This window comes from Sinohyriopsis cumingii, chromosome 8, assembly GCF_028554795.1.
Source record: "Sinohyriopsis cumingii isolate HCF-2022 chromosome 8, ASM2855479v2, whole genome shotgun sequence".
Classification (NCBI taxonomy): Eukaryota; Metazoa; Mollusca; class Bivalvia; order Unionida; family Unionidae; genus Sinohyriopsis; species Sinohyriopsis cumingii.
In genome coordinates, this window is record NC_142968.1 from 80619833 (window position 1) to 80633424 (window position 13592).

General features: G+C 35.7%; 1 protein-coding gene across 8 annotated transcripts in view; it reads right to left on the reverse strand.

Moving 5' to 3' along the window:
* LOC149793960 (talin-1-like) overlaps window positions 1-13592 on the reverse strand; it is a 284989-nt gene that overhangs the window by 236638 nt on the left and 34759 nt on the right. Inside the window, exon 1 of one of the 8 annotated variants that reach the window (XM_089967885.1) lies at window positions 12090-12345. The exons of the other annotated variants lie outside the window; for them this stretch is intronic. The gene's annotated coding sequence lies outside the window, so the exon portion shown is untranslated. Of the gene's footprint in view, window positions 1-12089; window positions 12346-13592 lie in introns of those variants that run through there. 8 annotated transcript variants of the gene reach the window in all.

Below are 13592 nucleotides of genomic sequence, written 5' to 3' on the forward strand. Positions count from 1 at the left end.
ATCCGAAGTAAAGATGATATGCCTTCTTCACTTGAGAATTGATACTTTTCTTCTGGTTGGCAAATGTCACTTCCCCACAAATATAGCAAAAATTGTCCGCGGTATTAACACACTTTCGAGGCATTACTGTTCTTTATTGTACGTAAATGGATAAAATAATAAGTTTTATGTAACAGTAGCTTGAACTGTCTCGCACAACGTCTAAAATATTTTAAATGCTGAACCTATCTGATTGGGCTTTATATAGTACACTGCTTACGTCAGCTTCAGCAGCCGCCTGGCATTAGTATAATAGGCCTACACATGTATAGTACACTGCTGACGTCAACTTACTTCAGCAGCCGCATGGCATTAGTATTGCATTGCATCAGAAAATGATGCAATCAACTGTGGATGATGTGAGCATGATGGTATTATGCAATGTTACATCATTATTCCGGATGTTGCTGCAGTCCTACTGGAGAAATTTACACAGTGAAACATAGAAAATGAGGTATATGAATATCTTCAAAACGAGAGCCAATACAAATTTTTCACGGTTATATTCGTGTTCGGCACACCAAAATACTACAGATTAGGGCCTTTTCAAGTCAGTAATGATTTCACTGTTGACCAGTGTTATATTACTCTGCACTGGAGTTGTTTTGCAAAGCTTTATACATGTTAAGTCAATCAGTTAGCAGAAGCACCTTCATTCTCAGGTTATATTAATCATGGTTTGGTCTGGTTTGTTCTTTTACTATACAACCATACAAAGTTGGTCATTTAGTGCCAAAGCAACTGGGGTAAAGAGCCTTGTCCAAGGCCAAACCAGACCACATGTATCTGCTAAGCACTCTGTGACCACGGTTCAGGAGAGGTCAATCATGGTTTTGGGCATTTTTTCACATGGAAGTTTCTCATGACCATATGCCCATTAAGTAATATTTTACTAACCAACTTTCCTCCATCGTTATAAAAAGAAGGGTTGACTCTAACAAGTTTTCCTCTGCATTATGTTTCCGTTGTGGGTTTAACACCATTTTTCAGCACATGATAGATGATTTTCATGGTCGCCAGTGTATCTGGTGGAGAACGAACCCAGAAAATCTCATAGTAAGAACCAATGACCCACAAGAAAGAACTGGCAAGCTTTATCACATACCCACATTGGCAGAGCCCGAGGCTGTAACCCACATGAACAGAGGTGTGATGGCAGTGATCAGTAAAGGCAAGCACGTTAGACCATTCTGCCACACAGCACCCCATCTCTATCATTATAAAGCGAATGAAACAACGCACATGAACAGGACTGACTTGCCAGTTTTCTTCCATCATTATGAAGCGAATGAAATAATGCACAATAGGGTCGACTCAAACCAGCTTTCCTCCATCACTATAAAAAGGATGAAATAATGCACATTAATGGGACTGACTCTAACAACTTCTAACAGAAATGCAAAGTTCTTCAATCAAAATATCAAACCAGATACTGGATTGAAGAATGGCTTGGCATAATGAAGAAGCATACATAAAAAGTTGTGATATCAAGAAGAACAAAATAATACAGCGACAGAATGTGGTGATGGGCAATTACTTCTCAACTTTTATAATAAACATATAATTCTCAACTTTTATAATAAACATATAACCCTTCTGTACAAATGCAAACTTGATATTGATAGTCCTACAATCTCATTATGATACTTGCTATGTTGTACCATTATACAGAGTCGAGTTACAAGGCTTGTACTACGTGAACAAGGTGCTCTTCTTTTGATGTCTAATGACTCTACTGTGGATGTGGCACAATGATGCAGGTCAATGCATGATTCAGATTTGATAAATTCCAGCCTTAAAACGGCACTATTCTGCATATGATCATCTTGCCAAAACATAATTGCTCTAGATGTCAAGAACTCTTATGTGTCGAAAATTTTCATTCACAACAAAGTAGAGGAAGCATGCTACATTTTAGAACTTTCTCTTCTCTAATAAAAAACTCGAACATTTTTAAGTTACCATGATTAAAGAATAATTCATTCAGGCATTATTTATTGATTCTGGACAAAAATGGATATTGAACACACTTAAAATACCTGCTCATCAAAAACTATTATCTGTTCCTGAATTTGATAAAATAACATGAGGAATGCTAATTTCAGAGGGGGCCCCGAGTGGCCATGTGGTCTAATGCGCTCTCTGTTATGGATCACCGCCATCTCACCTATCTGTGCCAGTTCGAGTCTCAGATTCAGCCAATGTGGGTATGTGAGAAAGCTTGCCAGTAGTTTCTCGTGGGTTGGTGGTTCTTTCCGGGGTTTTCCCAGGTTCTTCCTCCACCATTAATACTGGCCACCACGTATAGCCTATCTTGTGCTGAAAAATGGTGTTAAACCCCACAACAACAACAACAACTGATTTCAGATGATTTATTTCTTCTTTTGAAGTACTTAAGACCACTTCCTTTTCTTTTATTTTGAAATAAATATATATATAAATTATATCCATCTTCTGATACATTTGTTTGTTGTTCTTGTTTGGGGTTCAACACCCATTTCTTGGCTTAAGATAGGGTACCCATGATAGACAATATAAAAGGTGAAAGAAGAACCTTGGAAAAACCCAGTAAGAATCACCATCCCATGGGAAGCTACTGGCAAGATTTCATACATATCTCCATAGGCAAAGCCTGAGACTAAAACAAAAACAGATACAAGTTAGCAGTAATCAATAAAGGCGAGCGCATTAGACCACTCCAACACTCAGATACATTTGTAAATGAATAAATATTATTTGAATTATTGACAATAAACAGAAGTATAAATTTAAATGAAAGCTTTTTGGAAAAACAGACAAGAAAAACCTCCATTTTCAATGTATTCTGTTTAGCACAACAGGTCAAGTGACATACGCATAAGATTCATCAGGTATAATGATGAGATCTGAAGACATCTAAATTAGTTTCAGACCAGAGAACAATAAACTAGATTTATGGAGACAGGCGCTTGTTAAATCGCTATACTGTAAGAATTTCAAACTGTCTGATTGGGAATGTTAGTGAGGCTAATTACACTTTTGTTTATATAGCAGCCAGACGGACTATTAGGGACACGGTTAAACTTCGATTTCATAGTGGAACTGTAAAAAAATTAAAATTTCAATAAACTGTTAGTCACAATGTAAAAGGTCAAACTGACCCCAGATTTGGCGCCTAGTTATAAAAGGTAGTAAACATATTTAATCCTGATTAGTTACGCTAAATAAGGGACTTGTTTCCCACACCAAATTTCCTAGTTTTAAATATCGCCCCATCGAAAAAATCTATTTAGTCTAAGCTTTGCTGCAAGAATAAACGTACGTGACTCCGAGAGGGATTTGAAAGATATTCTCTCTTGTAAAAACACTTGCCCAAAGGGTCCAGAGGTCTGAAAGTTCAGCAGTCACAATTTTGGCTGTAAGAGCGAGAAAAAACACCATGTATCTGCGTCACAATTTCCTGAAATTCGTTTATGCCAATATAATGTTTTGCTTGAAATTATTTCATAATATGTGCATGAATTTAGTTTGTTTCAACTCATATATGAGTATAACTGTGTTGAGTTTATATATATTGGAATTCGTTCAATAGTCTTCTTTATATAAGATTGTTGAATTGTTCGAATTTGTCATCTTGTTTGAATAGGAATTGGGTATTCTAAGAATTCATGTATAACCTTTATTGATATGAGTTTACGGGAATCCATTTGAATTCACTGATCTAAATGATTTCACATATGATAAAGACCTGAATGTGTGTATTCGATGAAAATAGTGTAATTATGCCCTGCAATGAATTTCATTCATTCATTTGTGTAAATGAGACGAGAGTGGAACAATATAGTTATTAGGAAATACATTAATTTTATGGCACTAGAATTGTTTTGGTCTGCATTGCTTGGCCCGACTAAATAGAATTTGGTATCTGTTTGAATGCCGATAGTAAGATCTGATAACAAGAAGGGGATGAATGATCTATTCCCAGTAGGATAAACGACAGAAAATTTAGGTAGCCTTTTGTTTATTTTAAAAGGGGAAAACAGCTCTTCTGATGTATCATCAGATGTACCTACGCAATAATGCAATCAAGTAGCTGTGTATCCACATGCTTACATATCCACCTACTCACACAAAGAAAGAGGACAGAAGGGAGGCGAAGTAGTAGAATGGTTAGATAGAAGAAAGAGAAAGGAAGGAAAGAAAGGGCAAAAGGACAGAGAACAGCTACAGTGACACTGGATGGAACCAGAGCTAAGCAGGTTATACAAATGTACAAGGCAACGACTTTGACTGTTCACTTGCTCATATGATGACTAATTCTATCAGTAAAACAGATCGGTTATTTATATAAATATATTTGTATTTTGAAATTTGGTGAAAGATTTATTCCAAAGAAGGGTATCTTCCTAATGTATTATCTCCAGTGTTTATGTAATTAATTAAATTTTTATTCTTTTTGTACAGGGGCTTGTGTCATTCTGTTCTATATATCTGTTCAGATCTCCATTTATTCCACTGATAAGTTTACTTGATCCAGGCAATAACACGGAGGGCGATCATCTCCTAGATAACGAGAACCGAATAAAGCAGACACCTTGAAAGAAGGTACAATCCGCCAATCAACCCACACCCCTTGCAAGTGAGGGGTATACCTTTACATTCAAATTATTTAAATTATAATCTTCAGTACTGCTAAATTAATCTGCCTAACTATACAGCACCAAAAAACTGCAACAAAATTATGCAGTTAATACATTTCACAAGTCATAATTAATAATTTTAAGAAATCTCTTCTATGACAGCATCAAAACTCATGAATATTAACGAGACTGACCAAAGTCACTGTTGTTGCTGTTTTGGATTTAACACCATGTTTCAGCACACAATTGGCAATACATGGCAGCCAAGACAAATTTTGGAGGAAGAACCCCATAAAACACCATTAAAAACCACCAATCACAGGAAGCTACTTGCAAACTTTCTCAAATACCCACATTAGCTAAGCCTGAGACTCGAACCCCTCACTGACAGAGGTGATATGGCAGTGATTGGTAAGGGCAACCACTTTTGACCAATCAGCCACCCAGGGCTCCCTGAACAAAAATTATCTTCACATAAATTTGTAAAACTTAAATATCTCAAGAAACATGCAAGTATTTTGATGGAATTTTCACTGTCGTTGATGTTATGATGTTCTCTTTATTCCTGCTATAGTTTCTTTCTAAACTTGGTTTCACTTTGAGTTATGGAGGATTCAAAGCAAATCCCATACTGGATTTCCTTAAGTCAAGATTACAGCCTGATGATTTCAGTCTTTATAATTTTTGTACAAATCTTCATGTAAGAGGAGAAATTACAAGCTGCAGTTATACTTGATAACCGGAAAAGGGAAACATCTTATTTCACTCTGATTCAACAGATCTCTGTTAGTACATTTGCTGAACTTATAATTTGAGTTTTGTTATGTGGTTTCAAGTAGCTGGAGTAGCATCTGTTGAGAAAGTCCAACAGTGGGAAGTGAAAACAATAATGTCAGCCTCCATAGAAAAGCGAATTTTCACAACTGTCTTCCTCATATACAACTGATCATGATACCCATTTAACTGCATTTTTTTAAAACCACTTCAAACAATAAAAACATCTTCATACAAACTGATTCCACACATAACTATTACTTGCTATTTTACACGGGTAAAAAGAGTCAATATGGAAGAAAAGAAATTGGTTCCAAGATCAGTGTAAGTTAGCATCTTTTTCAAAACATGCTTCCTCTTTGGTTAGTGAGAAGTGAACACCTAACAGTCACTTCAAATCCAGCCTTGGTTCTTGGCATTCAATTAATGAAGCATATGGAAACCTGCATGTCATAAAGCTTTACCCACAGAAAGCTGCTGCACTATCCTGTGTATATGGGAGTACACAGAGGGTCACATAGCCCAGCTCAATCTATCAGCTTATTAATAAGACACCTTAATTGGGTCAACATAGTCTGGAATTGTGACCCTCCCTCCCCTCCTCCTCTTAAACATAAAACCTATCAGAGACAGTAATTCATCAAACCAATTGTTTTTATTTTAATCATAGCTGAGACAAATCAAAATATGCAAAGACTTATTGGAATGGGAAAATGTATACCTAATAAAGATGGATGAAAAGTAGGAGAGAAGAGAACTAGCAGGGTCATGAGGGTGGCACATGATCCCTATTAAGCTGTAAACACACAAGTATCTATTAATGGCAAATGTTATATTAAATAATAAAACAGAACATTCATATAGAACATCAAGAATGTCTTCTGTTGTTTGTACTTTTATATATGTGGTGCTTATTATACATGGTACATATTCCATTATATATGGTGCATATTCCATTATACATGATGCTGTTGTTGTTGTTGGGTTTAACGCCATTTTTCAGCACACGATAGGTTATGCATGGTGGCCAGTATTAATGGTGGAGGAAGAACCCTGGAAAACCCTGGGAAGAACCACCTACCCACGAGAAGCTACTGGCAAGCTTTCTCACATACCCACATTGGTCGAATCCAAGACTCGAACCCACGCAGACAGAGGTGAGATGGCAGTCATCCGTAACGGAGAGCGCTTTAGACCACTCGGGGCACTCTATACATGATGCCTATTCCATTATACATCCATATTCTAATATACATGGTCCATTCAACTTTATAAGCTGTGCTTTTTACATTAAACTATTTCAGTAATACAATACTTTCCATTACTCTTACTGACATTACCAAGTAACCCTTTATATGTACCATTTTCATGTCTAAAAGAATTACCCTCCACTATGTAAAAATGTTGTCTAAAAAGTTAATATGTGCACTCAATTTGTTTGGTTTAAGAACACCTATTCTGAGGTTCCTAGACTTAAAACTACACTACAAAATATGCCAGCCATTGTTTTTGATGTAGACCTGGCAAGGATTAGAGTTGACATGATTGAAGAATGAAGGAGAAAATTAAACATATGGAAACCTACAGCAAAGACATGTTTAATCTACAAACTTCTTCAGGTAAACTACTCAGCAAAATTTCATTCCCGATATTTGTCATAAATGAATATAGTTGCATAAAATTTATCAGTATTTTCCTTAAATATTTTAGCTATATTTGACCATGGATTCCACCATGAACCATGTGGAGATATAAAAGGGTTGTTTATATTAGAAAGAAGAGCTGAAGGACAGTTTGCCTAATAAGGTTTTACCACACTGTACAAAGCCACATCCATGCCATGATTCAACTGATTAACTGATTGCTTTGTAAAAACAGATTGCTTTAAAATTAAAATATTTATTTTATGAAGCATTTTCCCCACAGTGATGCACCACTATGCCAGTGAAGTCATAGATGTACCACATGGGGGTGCAACAGGTGCAAAAGTACACCCTTTTTCGATCAATATTAATTTTTCACTCCTAGAAAATTCACTTGTACTATAAGAAAGGTGCACTTCCATGAAACGGATGATTTATATGTAAAGTCCCTGTCCATAAAAACATTTCTTCATTTAGAAAAGTAAAACTACATGCTTAATGATGTTTTCCAATAGCTTTGAAGCAATCTTTTCAATGTTATTCATGTTTACAGATTCACAATTCAATAAAAGGGAGGTAATAAGTATACATGAATCGTTTTCACAAGATGTTGTTTAAGGTCACACATTCAAAACTTAATTTCAAAACTGGATAAAATAACTTACTATATGATAAAAATTACAATTTCAATTTCTAAACTTGTTTGCACATCTCCCCCTGCTGTATATTTGAAGCTACCATGGACTGGGAATTCAATATAAATATGATATTTTCTGAAAAAGTTGCACTGGTCTTTTAAACCATCTAAATTTAGAAGTTCAACATAATCACATAGACATAGAATTTTACAAGACAATCCCCTTTAACACAATAACCCCTGGAGCTTTTTGTCATTTTTGCCTGAAAATTGAGTAGGAAACACATTTTGAAGGCTATTTCTGACTAGACTCGAAAACACCAAATCCCCGGTCATCTTTCAATAACATGCTGCCTAGTTGTGTTAGAAACATCGTTTTTCATTGGCTATTTGACTCATGCATGAGCAGAAGGGTAAATGTTGTACTTCTTTTTTCTTCTTTTTTTTTTTGCTAAACAGAGCCATTATTTCTGTATGGAGACCACTCTTTATTCCAAAAGCCCATCTTATCCTACTTTTTGCAAAGGCTCATCTGTCTGTTTGCAGTTCATACTGGTTTGACTTAGATCTGAGTCCAAAAAGTCTCAAATCCAAACACAAAATCGGATTCCGACCACAGGCCAATTTTGGGTTAAAAAAAGTCTGGTCCAAAAAATGAGGTTTTTCTACCTGTATTTCATAGTGCAACTAGATATGCCAGATTATTTGGTATCATTGAAGAGCTACATCTGTCTACCTTTCTATAATACCACCCACTTTAGTGTATCATGCATGACCATGATGCTACAGAGCTTGGCAACAGGCTACTACCTCCTGCCCCGTAAAGTCGTCGCTAGGGCTTAATGTGTTAAGCTAAAATATATGCATAAGATCGAACTTTTGATACATTATAAATGGAATGTTATACCATATGACTGACTTTCATCAAAGGCCAAAAGTTAAAAACTGTGTTTTTCCTGTAACATACTCCAAAATCTGCTTAAGATGGTAGCCATTAAAAAAAAATCTACATACCTTTTATAACCTTTTTATTCTATAACTATTTTAAATCAAGAACATGCTGTCAAACATGCAGTTGCTACGCTATAACTATACAAGCACACTTCTAAAAATAAAAAATTTCTAAAAATACCTTACTACCCAATTTAAAACAAAAATAGTTTGTGGAGTGACAAGTTGTTGTTGTTGGGGTAATATGGTGGGTCAGTCAGTTTACAGAAAACATGTCATTTTTTAATACTGATAAAACGAATGAATCAAGTGTCATCTCAATCAGATTAAAAACTGGAACATGTACTATAAAATTCACATGTATAGCTGCCAACCTTCCAGGCTCACAATTAGTGAAAATAGGGATAAAAAGTCATGAATTTGGACAAGAAGTCGTGAAAAATACCATGACAATAACTCCATCCACTCTGACCACTCCATCCACTCTGACTGTCAATACTACACTATATCAAGTTCGCAATATAAGACTAAAACACTACATATATGCAGAAATATTTATTTATCAAGACATGATACTGTGGCAGACTTGAACTTCCTCAACTGCTTGCCTGCTGGTTGATCTTGGTGACTAAAATTAGTGACAAATTTTCTGCAACTAAGGAGGCCCTAAAGTCTGTTTTATTTTTCCTCACCAGAGAAAATACTCTTTCGCTGTCACTGTTGCTTTGAGGAATGCACTGGAGCTGCAGCACTTTTGGAAGCGATTTTCGAGTCCGGGAACATTTGTCAGAACAAATGTTTAGCATGGTCTCCAGCTGATAAAGGCAGATTGTGTTCGACAAGAAAACTCACAAATAATGTTTCAGCGTTGGTAGCCTGCAGGTCTTCCGCCAATGACTTAAAATATCCCAGAGCTGAAATCTGCGAATTCTTCATTTTCCCAACTTCTATGTGTCTTTTGCAACCGACATGCTTCCTCACATCGTCTCTGCGATGGCACACAGAGTGCAAAAAGCATGATGAATATCAATGTTTAATGGCAGAATGCACAGCCAATTTTTGATATATTCCAAATTAAACTTCACTTTTTGAGTAATACATTTCTTTTTCCTTCGTGGTGAAGACATTTTCAAGATCTTACATGCGATGCTGAGCAGTAACTCAAATCAGTGTTGGTGACGCATGTGCGGAGCAAAATTCCGGTTAGGCCTCAGTTTCTCTCAAAAGCATTTGTAAAACTACTCTTATACATATATATTAAAATAGGCTAAAATGCTTGCTACCGGGCGAACTGTACTAATAGGCTGTAGATCTACTAATATCGCAACCAGCAGTACCAGACCCTTTCGGCAACTTCAAATATCACGACTAGCGCTTAACAGGAAATCGGTTATTTTATTAAAGATTTAAAATAATTGAGGATTAGAGAATTCGTGAATTTTTGGCTTGCAGCGTGAATCCGTGAATCGCTGAAAAAGTCATGAAATTCACACCAGATTCATGAGGGTTGGAGCTATGTACATGGTTTGACTAGGGCAATGCTTTTCTGCAGTCCAAGCTTCCTGTGGCCCTTTCCACCCCATTTGAGATATTTTGACATTTTATCTTAGGCTGCGCATAAATGTCAAATTATTTAAAATGGGGTGGGGAAGGGTTAGATAAAACTTAGACTAGATTTTGTGTAGAATCTAATTTGCAACACTGAATGACTATTTTAAAAAGAAAAAAATACATCTGCTTTGCTTTGCCAAGAAAAATACTGATATACCATATACCATAGGTGACCGTCTTCATTTAAGGCGGCAATCAGAAATAAAATTTGCTCTGTTTACCTGAAGCTGATGGTAGACCACTTGTGTCTTTGCTGGATGCCTTCATATATTTCATTCTTTCTCCTTCAATCAGACCATTTCCCCAAATGTGACAACTCCCATCCTTACCAGGTCTAAATCAAACACCGATGCAAATATTACATCATCTACTTTTTGGTTAATGGACTACTGAAAAAAGTGTTCCTAAGTGCACATCAACTTTTCTGATATTTTCACACAGGTGAGGGTAAACATTTTGATGCATGTAAACAGCCCATCTTTGGGGGTACTTGGTAATGCCCATAAAAGTAGCAAAAATATAGTATTCAAATAGGACATGTAGAACCCGTTACAACGTGATTCGTTATAACAAGATGGCAGCATGGCTCCCATTTTTAAAAATAATGTGACCGCTTTTTAACATCCTAAATAAATGCTCTTGGAAAAGCCGATCATGGGGATAGTTAAGACTGATGACATTGAAATTTCAATGAACATTTGCAGCTGGGAAGTTTTTTGAAAAATTTGTTAATGCGATCCAACTTATATCGCAATGTTATTCTTTGGACCTGGAGCATTGCATTATAATGGGTTTCACCTGTATAATGTAAAAAGCACTGTATATACAGTTGAATATGCCAAGTATATTGGAATATGCACCACAAATAATGTAATGTGCAGAATATATACTGGAATATGCATCATGTATAGTACAGTGTATAATGCAATAAGTACCATTTATACTGGAATATGGACCAAGCATAATGAAATATGTACAACATATAATGGAATATCTACCACATATAATGGAATATCTATTACATATAATTAAATAAGCAGATATAATGGAAAATACAAAATTTTTAATGAATAATGAAATATGCACTATGTATAATGGAATATGTAACAGATATAACGTAATAAGCACCATGTACAATGGAATATACACCACATATAATAGCAATGCACCACATGAAATAAGCACTGTATATAAAAAGTCAACATTGAAACACAAACATGGCATCCCATACATCTAGATGACAACTTTTGGAGTGCACATACAAATGTTTGTTGCCTTGGCCTACATTTCACTCAACTAAAAGATTGGAGAAATTAAAAACGTAGATAAGAAGTAAATTAACTGAAGTAAACAAGAGCAAATTTATGATAATTTGCTCACATAATAGTTTTCACTCCTCACAGAAACCAGAAGAACATACTGTCATTGTGTATTAATTACAGTTTGTTTTTGGGTTTAATGCCATTTTTTAGCACATGCTTGGTTATATATGGCAGGAACTAAATCTGATGAAGTAAAAACCTGGAAAAACCTGAAAAACCACCATCCCACCAGAAACTACAAGAAGCTTTCTCACATACCCACACTGGCCAAAATCCAGACACAAACCCATGCAAACTGGAGTAATATGATAGTGATCCCTAAAGACAAGCATCTTAGACCACTCGACCACCCGGGGCTGTATGTGCTAATTAAATAACAAGAAGATGTAAATACATGTAGTCAAAACCAATATATAAAGCTGACCATGCCTCAAAAAAGTAATAAATAATTGCTTTTCTACTTCTTTCTTTTATCAGAACTATGAACACTTACCTGTTTCACCCAAAATCGACTATCCAGATATATAACTCACAGAAAAAGAATAATCTTTCTACAAAATTCCTTTTTAACACAACAAGAATGTTTCTTAAAGTAGGCCAGTATTTTGCACTTGTAGTTAAAACCAAGTGTTCAAGTGATGATTATAAAACTGTAAATTCTCTATTAAAAGACCAGGAAATCCCCCCCTCTTTGTTCAAGTCTGAATTTCCTGAAACAATCTCGCATGTGGAGCTGTGGCCATGTATACATACTATAACCTCACCTACTCCTCAGTTTGCTTTACAAATTCCTCAACTTCCCCATCATAAGTGCACTCTGAGCTCACAGCATTCATTGGTACTGTGCTGTATGTGTAATCTGCTAAATTTAGATTCCATACAATATACAGCTAAAGAGAGTAGACAATTCATGAAATTGGACCCTTTTTTTAAAAACATTCTAAGGCCAACCGAGTTTGAGCAGTCTCAGAATGGTGGTTGGAACATGAATGGGTCAAACTGACCAGTTTCAAAGTCAGCCAAGTATTTATTTATTTATTTATTTATAGGGTTCAATTTGACACCATAATCCCAACTGAAAGAAAGGATGCCGTTTTTACTTGCTTATAAGCCAAGTCAGAAATCCAGATCTGCCATAGGATAATGTGTCAAGATATCTGGATCTGTGCTATTTCTAAGAGTAATGAACAAAACAAACAACACATACCCTAATCTGTCATCACATTATATGACACAAGATCAGGGTCAATGGTGTTTACTGTTGGACTGGACTTATAAGCATATGGTTTGTAAAAAAAAATGGTAACAGCAAAAATATTCCCAAATTTACATGAAAGCAAACCCTTGCAAACAAAAGTATCTACCATGAGACAAACAATAAAGATGTTGCAAAAACTCCAAAGGCACAGAAAACATGCAAAAGGGTAAAAACATAAGGCCAAACAAAAAATATAAGTCTGTTTTGGTTGGCCAACCATTCTCGTTTCTAACTGCCAACTCTGTAGCACTGTTTTTCCTATTGGGATTTTTTTTTAATCACAAAAAATACATTATTTATTTATATACCAGAGTAGCATGAATGCCACATGATAACCTGTCATGGTTATTGGTCCTCTATGAATGCACCACAACCCATTGATGGTCTCAATGAGATTGACCAACAAAGCATGTAGTCTTGACCACAACTTCCTGTCCGGAAACCATTATTTAATTATTACACAAACCATGACCAAGACTCTGACTTTTGTGCACCAAAATGCAAATTCTGGTAAAGTGCAAATCTCATTATTTTTTAGTTCCACTGACCCCGACCTTTTATCTTTTGATCTAAAATTGATAAGCACCTTATAACCATTAAGTGCAAGCTGTTATGCAAAAACCACTTTCTTCTTTCAGTCATTATAACCTTGACATGTGAACCCAAACGTTTTTTCATAGAAAATGGTAACCATCCACAAAACTTTGGTACATGGTTAAAAAAAACATTTTTGTGCAG